At 47.9% G+C, this 13,722-nt stretch overlaps 1 long non-coding RNA gene across 6 annotated transcripts in view; it reads right to left on the reverse strand.

The window, feature by feature from the left end:
- Window positions 1–13,722, reverse strand: part of LOC149997399 (uncharacterized) — a 53,164-nt gene that overhangs the window by 19,048 nt on the left and 20,394 nt on the right. For all 6 annotated transcript variants that reach the window (XR_016513979.1, XR_016513980.1, XR_016513978.1 and 3 more), the window contains exon 3: window positions 11,017–11,124. This is a non-coding gene — a long non-coding RNA (uncharacterized LOC149997399). The remainder of the gene's footprint in view (window positions 1–11,016; window positions 11,125–13,722) is intronic.

A 13,722-nucleotide genomic window follows, 5' to 3' on the forward strand; every position in this document is an offset into this window, starting at 1 on the left:
GCACAGCGGGAAGCTGCCTCCCTGCCCCGCGCTAGCGCCAGCCCCTGCTTCCCTCCAGCGACCAGCCAGTGAGTGAGCCAGTGAGCGGAGGAGTCAGCTACGAGCCTGCTTTCTGATTAGCAGGCTCCCAGGGCGAGGATGATTAACCAAATGCGCAACTGGCTCAGCCACTGCCTAAATGAGACCCCACTTGGCCTGGAACTTTCCAGGGCCCCTGGGCCCCACGGCCTCCTCTCAGCTGGAGCTGTCTTCACATGCAGAAGCTAAGCTGCCCAGGGAGGGCCAGGAACAGGGGCGGGACCCTGGTTGCCCACCCCAGGCTCAGCCCGCTAACCCTGCCTGTCCCAAACTCCAGCAGCCCTGAGCCTCGGAGCCGCAGCGTCTCCTCTAAGTGGTTTCCTGAGCGGTTTTATGTTTCCTCTTCCCAGTCCCCTGCCAACAAACCAAGCTACCCAAGAGCAAGGGGAGCAAAAGGCATAGCTGAGCTCAGAAGCACTTCCACCAAACACCTGAAGCAGGGGCATCTTCTGGCCTCCAACGGGAGGGCTGGGTGTCTTCTCCAGGAAGAAGAAACTGGGGATCCTCCTGAAAGTCCAGAAAGTGCCCGGCAGGATGGAAGTACTTGAACCCCATGGTTTGCAGGCCTTAGAGGACCCCAACCAGGCTCCGGCCCAGCCTGGTACCTCAGTTCATGGTGTAAGGCTGACAAGGAAAGACCCACACACTCCTCCCTGCTCAGTTTCCCCAAACCCTGAGCCTCTGCTGGGTTGCAGGGTCAAAGTTCACCCTCATTACCCCTCATCCGGCCCATCACAACACCCTCTACACTCATTCCCTGGCCCCTGCTATGATCTACACTGGCTTTCAGAATGATCTTTCTAGAAAATGCCTTGACTCTGACGGCTGTGGCTCAGCGGGATGGGCATTGTCCCGCAAAATGAAAAGTCACCAGTCCAATTCCCAGCCAGGGCACATGCCTGGGTTGCGGGCCAGGTCCCCGGTTGGAGGCAAGCGAGAGACAGCCAATGGCTATTTCTTTCTCCCCACTCCCCTCTCTCTAAAAATAAATCTTATTAAAAATAAAAATAAAAATAAAAAATGGCCTGTCACTACCCTCCTTACACTATTCCGTGGATCCCTAGGGGTGCTCCTGAGGAGAACCCATCTCCTCTGCCTGACATTCAAGGCCTTCACCTCCAGCGCTCCCACTCTCCGTCTTCTCCCTGACTCCCCACCCCTCTCACCATCCCCCAGCCCAACACCTTCCACCCCAACCTCAGTCAGGACGAACTCTGTGCAGTTTCCCAAACTCCCCTGCCTTCTTGTGTCTCCCTCTCCATCCCTGCACCTGCTGCTCCCTCTGCCTGTTGTACCCTCATGGGAACGTCCGTCCAGAGACCCAAAAGGCCTCTTTAACTCCTCCTGCCTCAGCCCAAGCTCCACGTTCCCTTCGATCCCTCTGTCCTTTGTTTCCACCCTTGTTAGAACAGTTTGCTCACTGGCCTGTATCTGCCCCACCCCTGAGTCTGGGAGTCAGTCAATTCTGAGTGTATTTCTGAGTCATCGATGTGTCCCCAACATCGACTGACACAGAGTAAGTAGCAGTGTGTGCGCACTGAATGCATAAGCGAGGGAGAGAATGCATGGGTGCACCGTGAGCCCTCACACTCCAGGTTCAGCGAGGCGAAGCACACCCCCAGAAAGACAACTGTAAGCAGATGGGTCACCGCTGCGGGGACAGGCCAAGGAAACAGGGCTGGGCATGAAGGAGCTGGTCTGGAGGAGGCTATGGTATCAGGGAGGATGTGCACAGGATTGCCTGAGCTAGAGATGAAATCAGGAGAAAAGCAGAGGGAAGGCAGCGAACAGAATAGCTCAAGTGGGCCTGAGGGTCAGCAAGCAGCCCCTGGGCATGTGGCGGGAACACAGGGTGAAGGAAGAGGAGGAGAGGAACGGGCCGGAAGTCATGAACACCAGAATCAGAGATGGCCTTGGGACCACCGGATCTAACAATGATCAGACAGACCCTAGATAGTGTCCCTCATGGTAACCATTCCAGGAGAGTTTGATTCTTGCAGTGATGGTGAACCACTGTCCCCAGGCACTTATGATTATTAGAACACAGAACCGTTGTGATGGCATTCCATGCCAGGCTGGGGACTGATACTTCATTCTGTGGGCAATCAAGACCTAGTCGTCAGTGCCACAGCAGAACAGTATGACTAGATTTATATTCTAGAAGCATTCCAGTAGGATCAGATAAAGATGGTAAACTGGCAACATGATCCAGCCTTTTTCTCCTGCCCCAAATCCCTAGGAAATGGCATTACCTATGTTCCATGAACTAATCTTTAGTAGTATCATAAAATAAAGAGGGATGTCTTTAGCAGACCAGAAATTGTAAGGTATCCCCAAAAGACAGAAGGCAGAGAGCTATGACAGAGGGAGGTAGGGCTGGTTACTTAATTTGCAGGGTCCATAAAAAAATGAAAGTAAGGAGCCCTTGTTGAAAATTATTATAAACATTTAAGATGGCAGAGCATAAGCACAAGTGCGAGACCCTGCGAAGCACAGAACACTGTGTGAGTGCCAAGGTCAAGTGCCCATAAAGCCAACCCAGGAGAGAGGAAACCATAGACTCAATTCCACAGAGAAACACCTGTGGCCAAGCGAGTGGGCAGCTCGGGAGGAAGAGCTGATTCATAGCGGAAACACAGGAGCAAAGGAAGTTTTTGCAACTGTCTGGGCTTCCATGGTAGAGGAGCCAGGTGGGGTATGGTCCTTCCCCCAACCCTCGCTTGTGCCAGGCAGAGGCATTTGTCCCCAGGAATGAGAAGGGATGAATGTTTGAGGGACAGGACACCCTGGAAGGCTCAAGCTACCCAAGGGGAATAAACCAGAAGCTAATGGCCCAATTCACCCAGAAGCATTTTCTACCCTCCCCGATAATAAGAGGGCAGCAGGTTGCAGTGAACAGGCCTGTCACATCACTCAGAGACAGACTAAGAAGAAACTGCAAATATAAAGTGGAGTACACATCCAAATATTGCTAAATATCAAAGGAAACCAACAATGTGGAAGGAAGATATCAAACTCAATGACTGAAGGGAGTACCAGGACATGGATCTGTGGATTCCCTTAACCAACTTACTGTCATAAGAATTAATGACTCTCAAATTTGAGCAAGCACCAGAGTCACCCCTAAAGGCCTAGGTAAGACACCGATTCAGAGCCTTACTCACAGAGACTCAATTCAGTAAGTCTGTGGTGGGGCTCCAAAATGTACATTTCTGACAAGTTTTTAAGTGATGCTCATGCTATCTGTCCAGAGACCACTCTTTGAGAACCACGTATCTAGATACAAGGGCATAAACTAGAGTCCGGGGTGAACAGCAGGAAAAATAGCTCTCTGGAAAGCAGAGGTTAGAGGAAATGATCAGGGACACCGAGGCAGTGACTGCTTCCTTTCTCTCAATGACAATGTGGCCTTGATGACACTGTTTCAAAAACAAGGAGAGCCCTGATTGTAAATAGTCCCATAAGTGACAGCTTAGCTTAGTCCGTTAGTATAAATCATTCTGGAAGAGATATGTAAACCCTGAGCATAAAAGATTAGTGACATGGCAAAGACCAGGTGGAATTTATGCCAGGAATGAAAGGTTGTTCAACATATCAAAATCAATCAGTGCAATATGTCATCTTAATAAAATAAAGGACAAAAACCACATGATCATCTCAACAGCTGCGGAAAAAGCATTTGGCAAAATCCAACACCCTTTCATGATAAAAGCACTCAATAGCCCTGGTCAGATAGCTCAGTTGGTTGGAGCATCCTTACGTACACCAAAATGTTACGGGTTTGATCTCCCGTCAGGGCACGTACCTAGGTTTCAGGTTCGATCCCCAATCGGGGCATATACAGGAGGCAGCCAAGCAATGTTTCTCTTTCTCTCTCTCTCTCTCTCTCTCTCTCTCTCTCTCTCTCTCTCTCTCTCTGTCTCTCTCTCTAATCAATAAGTATATCCTCAGGTGAGGATTGAAAAAATAAAGCAGTCAACAAACTCATAATAAGGGGTAACTTCCTCAACCACATAGAAGACACCTACAAAAGCCCATAGCTAACAGAGCGTTTAACGGTAAAAGATTAAAAACATTTCCCCTAAAGTCAGAAATAAGACAAGATGTTGGTTTTCCCCATTCTACTCAAGATTATACCAAATGATCTAGGCAGGGAAATCAGGTAAGCAAAGAAAATAAAAGGCACCCAGATTGAAAAGGAAGAAGTAAAACTACTTTATTTGGAGATGACAGGATCTTATATATAGGAAATTCTAATGAACCCCTCCAAAAAAATGAGTGAGTTCAGCAAGGTTTCAGGATACAAAATCAATATTAAAAATCATTTGTATTTCTATACTTACAATTAACAATCCAGAAATAAAATTAAGAAAATAATTCAAGTCACAATAGCATCAAGAAGAATAAAATACTTAAGAACAAATCTAACAAAATAAGTAGAAGACTTATACATTGAAAACTTTAAAACACCATTGAAAGAAATTAAAGAAGACCTAAAGAAATGGAAAGACATCCTATGTTCATGGATTGGAAGACTAATATTAGGTTCAGCACAATCCCTATTAAAATCCCTGGTGGCTTTTATGCAGAAGTTGACAAGCTGATTCTAAAATTCATATGGAAATAGAAGGAATGCAGAATAGCTAAAACAAACTTGCAAAAAAAGAACAAAATTGATGGACTCCCACTTCCTGATTTCAAACTTACTACAAGTGTGGACTAATCAAGACCATGTGTTACTGGCAGAAGGACAGGCATATATATCAGTGGCACAGAACTGAGAGTCCAGATATAAACCCATATGTTTATGATCAACTGATTTTTGATAAGGCTGCCAGGACAATTCAATGGAGGAAAAAACAGTCCTTCAGTAAACGGTGCTAGCACAGCTGGTTACTCACATGCAAAAGATTGTTTCTAAAAAACCAGAAACCCTCCACAGAAGAGCTGACCGGAAGAATGGAAACAGCTGAAGAAGAGAAAATGGATGAACAGTTTGTTAGGTTAGAACAGAGGAATAGCTCCAGAACCCAGCAACGCCCAAGAAATAAGAATAGGTAGAGCAAGTCGAGACATGGTTCCAGCGTCTAACGTAAGTTCTGAAAGGAGAAAACATAAAGAAACACTTGAAGAAATAAGAAGAAAGAGTCCAGCACATACAGGCATGACAAACTACAAAACTGCACCTACAAACATTGTGTGTGACTTCAAAAACAATAACTATTTTAAAACGTAAAGCTTCAAGAAGAGAAAAAAATCCGTTTACCCACAAATTTACCTCAGGCTTCTCACCAACAAAAATAAATGCAGGAAGGCCATGAAAAATATTTTTATTTTTATTTATTGATTTGCGAGCGAGGCAGGAAAAAAAGAGAGCGATAGAGAAACATCGATTTGTTCCACTTATTTATATATTCATTGATTGATTCTCATATGTGCCCTGACCAGGGCTCAAACCCACAAACTTGCCATGTCGGGATGACACTCTAACCAACTGAGCCACCCAGCCAGGGCCACAAGGAATATTTTTAAAGATAGTTGGGAACATGATTACGAACACAGGCAAATTTGCATTCAAATGAGAAGGCAAAATGTAGACATTCTTAGAAATGCAAGTTTTGTTCAGTTACTATCCCAGGTCCTATCTGAAAGAATACCTGAAAGGAGATAGTCCAGTAAAAAGAGGAAGTAAATCCAAGGGGAGGCTATGAAATACAAGATGCATCCGTGAGAACTACCCACTGAAAACGGTAAGTGGCATGGAATGTAACTCATATACGTCCACATGCTTAACTGAAGAATGAGGAGGAGGAGGAGGAGGAGGAGGTGGTTACAGCATTACAATCAAGATCCAACAAGAAAGCCTGCTGTCATCTTGCTACTCAGCGTCTATCTGGAGAGCCTGTGCAATGCCACTTAATAAGAAAAATAAGCAAGCACTACATTGGCAAGGATATAACCATCAAGATTTGTGAATGATACAACATTCAGAAAACTCAAGGGAGTCAACTCACAAACTATTAGCCATAGTAAGAAAATTCAGCCAAGTGGCATGATTTAAGTGACAAGTATTTCAAATATATAGCAGACACATGATTTATATCCACAAGATATGTAAAGAACTCCTAAAAAGAACAGTAAGTAAAAGACATAATCCAACAGAAGATGAGCAAAAAAGCATGTTTAAGAAATTCAGAAAAGAGAAAATAGGTTTGCTCAACACATTTATGAAAAGATGATCGATCTCACCAGCAATCAAATAAAGACAAAAACAAACAAACAAACAAACAAAAAAACCTTCACCCATCAATCAAATGTTTAAGTTTTATAAGATCGCGTCTGGCGGCACCGTGGAGAGATGGCTGACCTAATCCACTGCTGGTGTGAATATAAATTTGCACAGCCTTGATGCAAAGCTTTTTGGCAGTATCTATTACAACTGTCAATGCTTATACTTTCAACCCACGTAGCTTTTTTTAGATAATGAAAAATCCCGATATCTACCACTACAGAATGGTTAAATAAATTATAGTCCATCTATCGTAGAGGATACTATAGCACAGGTAAACAGAATGAGTTGGAACTATATATATCCATATGAAAAGCTCTCCAATATCTACTATTAAATGAAAAATAAAAGTTATGTGGCAGCAATAACACACAATCTGATTTCTGTCTATAGAAATACCTTCCGCATTGATAAACCTGGCAGTAATGTCTGCAATGGGCAGTAAATAGGGCAGACTTTGTTTGTGTGTTTGTTTGGATACAATAAGAATGTATCCAAAAATAAGGTGACTATTTGCACACTAACGTGTACATATATAGCAGCATTATTCACAATAGCTAAAGGTGGAAATATGTCCACCAATGGGTGACGAGATAAACAAGTTATGGTGGGTACATACAATGGAATAGTATTCAGCCTTAAAATGGAAAGAAATTCTGACAGCTGCCACAACATAGATGAACTTTGAGGACATTACGCTGAGTGAAACAAACCAGACACCAAAGATAAATGCTGTACAACTCCACTCATATGAGGTTCCTAGGGCAGTGACATTGATAGGGACAGATAGCAGAATGGCAGGAACCGTGAGTGGGGGAGAGTAGGGAAGGGAAAGTTCATATTTAATGGGCACAGGGTTTCAGTTTGGGATGATGAAAGAGTTCTTGAAATGGACGATTTATAGCTGCACAATGATATGAATGCACTTAATGTTCCTAAACTGTACACTTGAAAATGTTAACATGCAATTGTAAAATAATAATAATATATAAGTTAAGTGAACTGAACTGATGCTGAAGGCTCCCCTTCATTAAACTACATAGGCAATATGTTACCAAAAAATGTAAATATATAACCAAGCTCAAAATAAAGAATGGATCACACACAAGTGCCAGAAGCAACGAGGGACCTGCCATCCGGAGCCAAAAGCCGGAGCTGGACCTGGAGGAGACCCATGGAGGATTCCGATGGGTAGAAGCTCCAGGACCAGAAGCTGAAAACCACACTGTTAACGCCACAGACGGGCCTCGGCCTGTGGGAGGTGGTGAGGAGCTAAAGGGCAGCTCCTGGTACCGCAGGAACTGCTGAAGGGCTGCTCCATCCCCAAAGGTACTTCAGGAAAACACCACTCCTTGGGGGAAGCAGCAAAGAAACCGCTCACAGACAGCAAAAAAGAAAAGTTACCCATGAGTAATTAAAACCCTAAGCTTCTGCCACGTATGGGTGTGGGGTCTACGTTTACACCACTCACCTAGAATGGAAGCACTAAACGGTAAACTGAGCACATATCATGTCCGAGATTAGAGAGACACTCAGGCCCAGCAGAAACGCGAGACCCGTCTCTCATAAGCACATTTCCGCATCCTAGGACACCCAAGATTCCTGCAAAAAAGGAGCGACCAAGATGAGTTCACAATAAAAAATGAAACAAAATCCAAGACACACAGCACACACTCACACATTCATACGTACACCAACACCCAGAAGTAGTAACCCCCCAGACCTGGAGAAAACAGAACAATATGACGGTGCCCAGGTAATACAGCTTTAAACGGCTAAGGAGATAGAGAAGAGGTGGACTAAAACATAATCAAGGTTTAGGAGGAAATTATAAAGCATGAAGAGTCGGGACATCCAGGGAGAGTTAAGTAGGAGGGTCCTGAAAATCTAAGTCTAGGGCCCAGGAGGGCGGTCTTAGCCAGAGACAGGCTTGGAGGTCATCACCAAAGGCAGCTGCCATGGGCCAGAGCATGAGCCATAAAAGAGGGTGGAGCCCCATGTCTCAGGGACAGACACTTGCAGGAGGCAGTAGAGCTCCATCTACACCACCCACTTTGATTTTAGCCTTTCCCACCAAGTGTTTGCAGGCCTCCCTCTCCGCCAAATAGTCCCCTTCCTCAGCCCGTCTGAGAGCATAGTCTTCCTCTCCACTGTGAGCTCCTGAAGGCATACCAACACCAGCCTGCTCCTGTTTACGCGGCCCCCCCTGCCCCCCACTTCCAGCACAGGTCTGAGTCTTTGTCATGACTCCAAAAATGTCTCTTAAAGCGAATGAAATTAATGTGTGTGTTCTGTCGCGTTGTGGGAATTCACATTATGACTCCCCTGAGGAATGAGACTCAGAAGAAGATGGAAACACGGCTGCTCCCCTCTTCCTCGCCCCCTCTTCTCTCTCTCCCTCCTGCTTCCCATTCTGTCCTGGGAGGAAACAGCATCAATTCTCGACTCAGAAAAGCACTGCCCCTGACTCAGCCTCTCACGAGTGCTAGGAAGCGTCTGCTGGAGTTGTCCTCGTGCACCCCCGTCCGCTCTCCTCTCCCTCTTCCAGCATTCTAATGGCCTGCTACTGAATGCACTTTGCAGGTATCAGCTCATTTGATCCTCACAGCTTTTGTATGAGCTCCACTCTGCAGATGAAGAAACTGAGGCTCAGAGAGGCGATGTGACTCTCCCTGGCCTCCAAGCCGCAGACTGGCAGGGCCAGCCTCCAAACCCAGGCCTCTTAGATTCCAAAGTTGCAGTTTTTCAGCCTCTGCCTCCTTCTCCCCTGCTCTCCCAGTCACCACGCCCCTCGGTCACCTACTCCTTAGCTCACAGTGTCTGAGTCACACATTTTTTATTGGCAGACAAGTGAGAGTGGTGGTGGGAAATGGATGACCAGATGGGTGGTGAGTACAAGTCTGGGTTTGTCTTTTCGTGGCTACCAGGCATTGTCCTGGGGAAGCACCTGGAACCCATGACCCCTTCTGGGCCCCCTCCAGGGTTCCTGGGGTGAAGGAAAGAGCAGACAAGGGTCCGCTTGCAAATGTGTGTCTGCGAAGACTGGGCCCTGGTCTCTGGACTGGCCTTGATGACCAGACTCAGAGCCTGCCCTGCCTGTGAATGTGACGGTGGCCTGGGGGTTGCGGAGGGTTTTCTTTAAGACTCTGGGTTTCTCGGATCTGACTTTGCAGGGGCCCAGGACTGTGCCTGGCCTCAGTCCAATTTGGGAGGCGAAGCCCTGGTCTGGGAATCAAGAAGTTAGAGATCTGAGCATGATGCCACCACAAGCTTGGAGGACACCTGGGCAAGGCAGAGCTTTTCTGAGCCTTGGCTTTTTTCCTCATCTATGAAATGGAACAGTCATCCTGGGCCTGTCCACTTCTCAGGACGGGTACTTTGGCATGGGGAGGGCTCAAAACCAAGGAGGCAGGATCGGGGGTTGTGGTGGGGAGCAAAGGAGCAGAGGCTACAGGCCAGACAGCCAGCACCGAGAGGGGCAGCATCAGGATGTGTCTCTCTCTTGAGCTGGGGCAGGACCATCTCACTGAACAGCGCCTGATAGGCCGGCCTTGCCCAGTGCAGCAGCTCTGGCCCAGACCGCGACTGAGGAATCGCAGGGCCGGCAGAGGAAGAAAAGAGGAGACGAGGAAGAAGGGAAACCAGAGGAATGATATGCGGGGTGGGCAGGAGGGGCAGGAAAGACTGGCCTCAGGGTAACAGACACAGAGTTGAGCACCCTGCGTCCCGATAGGTTCCAGCCCCAGCTCTGCGCCTCACTCCAGTGGCACCTTAATCACATGCAGCTACTCTCTGAGCCTTGGTCTCCCCACATGTCATCTCAGATTTTATGACTTCCTCAGTTACATCCCCCACTTCCCTTTCAAAGCCTGGCTCCGTTGCTTCATTGTCAGGAGCCCTTCCTTGGGCTCCCCTCTCCCGCCTCCTTCTAAAATTCCTGCCTATCCCTCTGGGCCCAACAACCCTCAGCTGGGGCCCGACTTCCCTATGTCCTGACTTATACTGTGAGACACATCACGTGTCAGAGGCCTCAGCTGAATCACACTGGGCCCCTCCCATACGCACTTTACACCCAGCAGATGTGTAAAGGACATTCTGTCAGTGATGCCATGGGGTCAAACGCACAGATGGGGGAAGCCGGAAAGGACACGCCCGCTTTGTCTGCGGATTAAGCTCCTGCTCAAAACTCCTCTCCATAAAAAGCCTCCGGGATTCATTTCCAGACACATACTCCTTCTTGGACAACTCAGCCCTAAAGGTGACAACACCCACTGCTGCCCCCGCCCCTGTCACCCCTCAAAGGTTCCTCCAGGCGCCACCCTACTTTCACAAAGGTCCCACCACCACCGGCCTGGCCAGAGCTTGGATCCTGCCACCTGCCCTTCGCGTTACTCACATTCCTGGGGACAAAGGACATTCTGTTGAAGTGCCCTGGGACATTCTGTGCCACAGAAAACCCCACAGAAATCCCCGAGGGTTCCTGCAGGTCACAGAATTCAGGGGTCACAGGCTCAGGGAGGGGAGGTGCCCAGACAGACTGATGGCTCTTCATAGAAGACCCAAGTCCTGGCCCCAAATGGCCAGCCCTTCACGCCACCCTGCCACGCACGCGTGCGCACAGCCAGGTCGTGAGAGAAGCAGAATCTCACCTTGGCGTTCCTCCAGTTTGCCCATGGTCTCCATCTGCTCCACCAGGTCATTCGAATTCCACTGGCTCATGCCGATGAGGATGGCATTCTTCCCTTCGGCCACCTCCTCTGGGGGAAGGAGCAGAGATGGGCGTGAGCAGGGAGGGCATCTCTGAGGGAGCACTTATGTCTCCCTTTGAGAAGGAAGTCTGTGGTTAGGACAGGTGTGACACGTCCAGGAATTTTTCACTGCAGTAAAGTCATGCGAGAGGCTAAAACCCACGGAAGGCTCCATTCCTAGCCCTAAGAACAAAATTTCTTGAAAGGAAGTGTGTTTGGGGAAAGGAAAAAACAAAACAAAACACTTTGCCACTGCCAACAGTTTCTCTTTGAGGAAGTTACGTGCCTCTGAGCTTCAGTTTCTCTGTCCATGGAACGGGACTGGAAATGTCTCACTCACAGAGTTGTGAGGATGGAAGGAGGTGATGAGTATGAAGGGCCCGTGCATAGAGGGCGGTCATAAGTGAGAGAGAGGGTGGCTATTTCTTCCCGTGAGAAGTGAGGCTGCATCAGGATTTGAGTGGATCAGGATTTGAGTGGGCAAGGGCCAGCTCTGGAGAACTGGAAGAGCAGGGGACTTCTGGTTCTGAGCAAGCTTGGGCTGTGCAGAACCCTTGGCCCACATCGCAATCTTATGAACTTATTAGTGCCTTCATTCCCCAGCCTGAATCCTCCCCTCCACCCTGTCTCTTTCCTTGCTCTTTCCCGTTGGAGCTTAGTGATTACTATGAGAGAAATCGATGGGGCTGCGGTCCTTGGCCACGCTGAATACAAGCCCCTGGGTCCCTCACATCTGGTGTCATCCCTCCTCCCGGAAGGGGGCATTTCCTCAAGAACAACCCCTCAGGAATGTGCCCTCCTCTCTCTTTGAAGGGTCTTCCTGGTAAAAAAAAGCAAAACTGTGTGTCCTCCCTCATAGAATAGATAGTAAAGAATGGCAAGGGAAATCTTTAAGCTTATGATAACCAGAAATAAAGGGATGAGACCCACTGCACTGAGAAAGAACTGGTGGAAGCTCGGGAGCTGTCCAGAGTTCTGAACTCCTCTAGAACTGAGCGGTCCAAGGCCCATTTCTGGCTGGGGTCTGGATGATGATGTTGATGATGATGATAATGGTTCCTGCCTTGTTTCATTCATTCACTCATTCACTCATTCATTTAACAGCACATCACATTCTTACCATGCACTGAGATTGTTATAAGAGGGTTAAAAATATTCACTTAATTCTCATAAAATACTAAAAAGCTAATATTATTATCTCCATTTTAGGCATGGAGTAGTTCAGAAATATGCTCAATGTCAATGTCTAGAGCCAGTATTTAAACTCATATATACTATTTCCATGAGCCCTTACATCTTGTCCTCCTGATGGCCTGCGCCGGGCATCCTGTTTTGGCTCCAGCCAGGCACCACTCACACCCAGGCAACTTACTCGGCATGGTGTGTTCCCCTGGGACACCATGAGCACCTCTTAGCAGCACTGTGTTCTGGGAAGAGCCCTGACTGGGTTCCAGTCCAGAGTCTGCTACCTGTGAGCATGTGCTCTATAGATATCCTTCCACTCTGTTTTCTAATTTCTTCAATAGGAATAACAACTCTGGTTCTACAACTCTTTCTAGCAAGCTGTCATGAGGACAATGACATGCTACATTTGCAAAAGCTACAGCAGCCAAAGCACTGTGAACAAATGTCAGGTAGGGTTACTCTGGGGGAGGCAGGATCACGAGGGGGGCAAGAGCTCAGTTCTGGTGTTATGTGGACTCTTCAACCCTGCTAGGATTGCTGTGAAGCCATGAAGGCAGAGTGTCTGCAAGTACGGCCAGCACACGCTAAGAGCACAGAGGTGGAAAACAGCACATGAAGGGGATGGCCCGTCATCACTCCACTTATGCTGTGGTCTGCCCCCACGACACTCTGGCCCTGCTCCAGAGCAGGGCAGTCAGGGTCCGCCTGGAGCCCAGTCTGTCTGTGTCCCCTGACTCCATTGCACAGCATTCAATCCCCCACTTGTACATTTAAACATTCACTTGGCAATGAATGGGTTCCTGAGCACTTACTACGTGCGTTGTGAGACCCAACTTCTATCCTTCGGGAATAGAGCTTTGTGAAAGAACGCAACAGTAAACAGCTCTCATGCAGGGCATGCTGGGGCTCCTGGTATCATGCCTGGTATGCAGCAGGTGCTCAACAGGTGCTTACGCATCCCAGCTCCCTTTTTTTCTACAATGTGTGAACTCTGTCCCTGGTGTGTGTGGGGGGGGGGTGAAGCTATCAGAACCCTGAGGGTCCTGCCCCACTCTGAGGTCTGAGTACGCCTACTTCTGCACCATCCTCGGCCTCTTTCTTCTCTCCCTAGTTGTGTGCATGACCCTGCACTTTCCCTTGTGGTCTTTTGTCTGTCTTTTCAGTAAATGTATTTTCCTCTCTGACTGCTCCGTGTTCCTCTCTGCTTGACATCTGGCCCTGTTCCACTCTGATCTGGTCTTGCCAGATCCCTTTCCATTGGTCTCTGTCCCTCTTGGTCTTTGTATTTCCCTGTGTCTCTCAGGCATTTGGTCAGGTCTGTCCCTCGGTCTGGGTGGGTCTCAGTCCCGTTCCCATACTCTTGCTCTTCCTCTCTCTTCACCCCAGCACCTGTCTCTCTCCTCTCTCTGGGCAGATGTCTCT

Source organism: Furipterus horrens, unplaced genomic scaffold (assembly GCF_987537825.1).
Source record: "Furipterus horrens unplaced genomic scaffold, mFurHor1.1.pri manual_scaffold_11, whole genome shotgun sequence".
Classification (NCBI taxonomy): domain Eukaryota; kingdom Metazoa; phylum Chordata; class Mammalia; order Chiroptera; family Furipteridae; genus Furipterus; species Furipterus horrens.